General features: G+C 44.9%; 1 non-coding gene across 1 annotated transcript; it reads right to left on the reverse strand.

Annotated features, from left to right (window-relative positions):
* Positions 1–2873: 2873 nt before the first annotated feature.
* LOC111826076 lies at positions 2874–2976 on the reverse strand. Its single transcript, XR_002829321.1, has one exon. It is a non-coding gene; the product is annotated as a U6 spliceosomal RNA (small nuclear RNA).
* Positions 2977–3854: the final 878 nt, after the last annotated feature.

Consider the following 3854-nt stretch of genomic DNA (forward strand, 5'->3'; position numbering starts at 1 on the left):
CCCCTTTCCACGTGTGCTCCGGTGCCGAGACCTCGGTTTTTTGCTATTCCGGGGCCGGGGGGGCATTTTTTTTTTTTACTATTATAAAAAAAGGCCTGTCGTATGGGTTAGGGCCAAGTTGTTTTCCCTAAAAGGTTTTCCGGATCCAGGGTGGGGGGTCCCCCCTGGGGGGCCCTGCCCAGTCTGGGTGAAGGGGCTTAAGGGCCTGTTTTTCCGGCCGGGCGAAGGGACTAAAACTTCCCAACCGCCCCTTGGTTTTCTTTTTCTTTTTTTTTTTTTATCCGGGCCCAGCTTTAGCCTCTGAGGCCCTTGCTGGCTGAAAACCATCGATACAATGTTTCCGGTCCTTTCTGGGGGTTTTGTTTAGCTTCTTATTTTGCAACATAGTACAAAAGTTTGTTTAGACCTTGCAGCTGAGAGGCTGGCAAGTGAGGCGGGGAACGTTGGAGTCCGCAGCAAGCAAGCCTCATGCTCGCTTCAGTGCCTGGCTGCCGGCCGCCATCTTGGCTGACAGTTAATTTGCATATACTCACTGATTAGCCAATGAAAAGGGTAGCAGTTGTACGCTAATTACCATGTTTCTCTTTTATTAGTGTAGATTGTCTAATGTTACTTATAAATATGAAATGTTATGTTCTCAACCTATAATAGTATCTATCCTATCTAATAAAAGACAAAAAGGGTAATTGACCGTACCTTCGCTATGCTTTCCATTGGCTAAACAGGGTGATATGCAAATTAACCACCAACAAAGATGGCGGCCGGCAGCCACGCAGCTGAAGCGAACAGGAGGCTTGCTTGCTCCAGTGATGGAGGAAGCCAAGGTTCCTCGCCTGCCGCAGCCCGGCTCTAAGCTCTGAAAGCAACAAAGTTTCAATTATAGAAGCTAAACAAACCCCAGATACTGCTTTTCAGCCGGTGGTGGCCACGGAGCTGGAGCCGGCCCTCAGCTCCAGTGACAGCAATGAAGTTTCAATTATAGAAGGTAAATAAATCCCAGAATTTAAAAAGAAGAAAAAAAGGAGAGGCTGGGAGCTTCCGTCACCAGCCAGCCTAAAAACGGCCCTCAGCCCCTCACCCAGGCTGGCCAGGCACCCCAGTGGGGACCCCCACCCTGAAGGGGGTGTGGCTAGCTGCAAATAGCCATCAGCCCCTCACCCAGGCTGGCCAGGCACCCAAGCAGGACCCCCATCCTGATCTGGGACACCCTTCAGGGCAAACCAGCCGGCCCCCACCCGTGCACCAGGCCTCTATCCTATATAGTAAAAGGGTAATATGCAAACTGACCCTAACAGCAGAGAGACTGGGAATGACTGGTCACTATGACACACACTGACCACCAGGGGGCAGACGGTCAATGCAGGAGCTGCCCCCTGGTGGTCAGTGAGCTCCCACAGGGGGAACTCTGCTCAGCCACAAGCCAGGCTGATGGCTGCCAGTATAGCGGTGGTGGTGGGAGCCTCTCCTGCCTCCTCAGCAGTGCTAAGGATGTCTGCAGCTTAGGTCTGCTCCCCGCTGGCAAGTGGACATCCCCCGAGGGCTGCCGGGCTGCCAGAGAGATGTCTGATTGCCATCTTAGGCCCAATCCCTTGGGGAGCAGGCCTAAGCCAGCAGGTGGTCATTCCCCCAAGGGGTCCCAGACTGCAAGAGGGCACAGGCCGGGCTGTAGGACCCCCCACCCCCCAGTGCACAAATTTTTGTTCACCAGGCCTCTATTTTTATAATAATTTTGAATGTCTCATAGGATTAAATGTTTTATTGTAACTAAATATTAACACTGTAATGACACATAGATTTCACATAATTGTTTTTCTCCTCTATCACCATTCTTAACCCCTCAAGACATTTAGGAAGTACATAGCCATAAATAATGCCACATTAGGTACAGTTACAAAGATTCAGTCCTTCTAAGAATTTATCACTTAAGATTTTTATTCTAAAATGTTTAATGAATAGCCATGGAATTCTGTTCTATCTTGGAATTATTAACATTTTCCAATTAAAATGTCATATTTCCAAGTTGGTTATAATACAGCATCTTCTCACCTGTCATCTCTGCCTGAAAAACAAGCTTCAGAAATTATAATCACTTTGAGCCAAACGAAGCTATTTTATACACTTCAATAGCCAGTAATTAAGATATGAATCATTGCTTTATTCATATGAATCAATGGGCTATAAATCACTTGACATAGATTTACAAGACTGTACAGATTTAGCACTTAAAGTTTCACAAATAGAATTCACTTTCCTTGATGGAGCAAGAGTTTTCCAAATGTGATGAGGCCATTATTTCAAATTATCTAATTTGATTAATAAAATTTTAGATGTGGAAAAATATCTTAGCTCATTAGTCTCATTCATTTTACAGATGAGTTTTACTAAGGGTAGCAACAGAGAGGTTATAGTCCTTTTCCAAGGTCAGGTAACTAGTAAGTGGCAAAACCAAGATCAAAAGTTTTATTTCCATTAATCGATTCTGTCTTTTTATTAAAGATATTAATGTTTATATTTTACATTTTACTTATAAAAGTACCAATATATTTATTCATAATGCTTATTTTTTTTACCTTTGAAATCACTAAAATGCTTTCAGTTCTCTAAGAGCCTTGTTGATCTTGTTCATCAATGTATTTCCAGCACCTCGCAACAGTTCCTGGTACATAATATGTTCTCAAGAGTTGCATGAATAGCATGGTAATTGATCTTCAAGAATCTATATCTCCTTCTAGTCCATTCTCTAGCCTGCATTCGAAGTGACATTATGCAAATCTTAATTCACTGTATCACTACCTGCCTGATCTGACCTCTATCTACATTTCCAGCTTCATCTTACACCATGTTCACTTTCTTTCTCTCTCTGTCTCTTTTTTTAAAATATGGAACACTTCACGAATTTGCATGTCATCCTTGAGCAAGAGCCATGCTAATCTTCTCTGTATCATTCCAGTTTTAGTATATGTGCTGCTGAAGCAAGAACCACTTTCTTTCTCTTGAGTTCTCTACCTGTCTTCCTTGTCAAGGATTTTCACACCTGCTCTTCTTTTTACCAATCCCTCTGATTCTCATTCCTTTAACCTATGGTAGACAACTTCTACTCATCCTTTAGCATTTTCTCATTTACCACTCCTAGGAAGGTCTTTTCTAACTACCCACACTATCAGAACTACCATTACACAATACCCAGCACCATGAGTATTTCTTTTGTGGTACTCATCAAAGATGTGATTATTGGAATAATGTTTATCTCCTCCACTGTCTAAACTAGTTGAAAGTAGGGAAAACATCTTTTTATTCACCATTTCTATCACTGCCTAACACATAGAAGGTACTCAGTTAAATATTTGTTGGAATGCAAGTGAATACATTAATGAATGAATTAACTTATTTTTATTATAATACTAGAGGCCCAGTACACAGGTAGGGTCCCCAGGCCTGGCCGGCGATCAGGGCCGATTGGGGCCTTCCTTCGTTCTGCGCTGCTCCCTAGTGGTCAGTGCATGTCTTAGCAAGCGATCAAACCCCCTGTCTGCGGGTCTCCTGTTTGAACTCCCGAGGGGACACTTTGCATATTAGCCTTTTATGTATATAGACTAGAGGCCTGGTGTACAAGATTCTTGCACTCGGCCGGGAGGGGGGGGTAGGGGGGGCCTCAGCCCAGCCTGCGCCCTCTCACAGTCTGGGAGCCCTCAGTGTATGTCCAACTGCTGGCAGTCGGACATCCTTAGCGCTGCCGCGGAGTTGGGAAAGGCTCCTGCCACTGCCGCTGTGCTTGCCAGCCGTGAGCCCAGCTTCTGGATGAGCGGTGCTCCCCCTGTGGTAGCGCATTGAACACCAGGGGCAGCTCCTGCATT

Source organism: Myotis lucifugus, unplaced genomic scaffold, assembly GCF_000147115.1.
Source record: "Myotis lucifugus unplaced genomic scaffold, Myoluc2.0 scaffold_53, whole genome shotgun sequence".
NCBI classification, from domain to species: Eukaryota; Metazoa; Chordata; class Mammalia; order Chiroptera; family Vespertilionidae; genus Myotis; species Myotis lucifugus.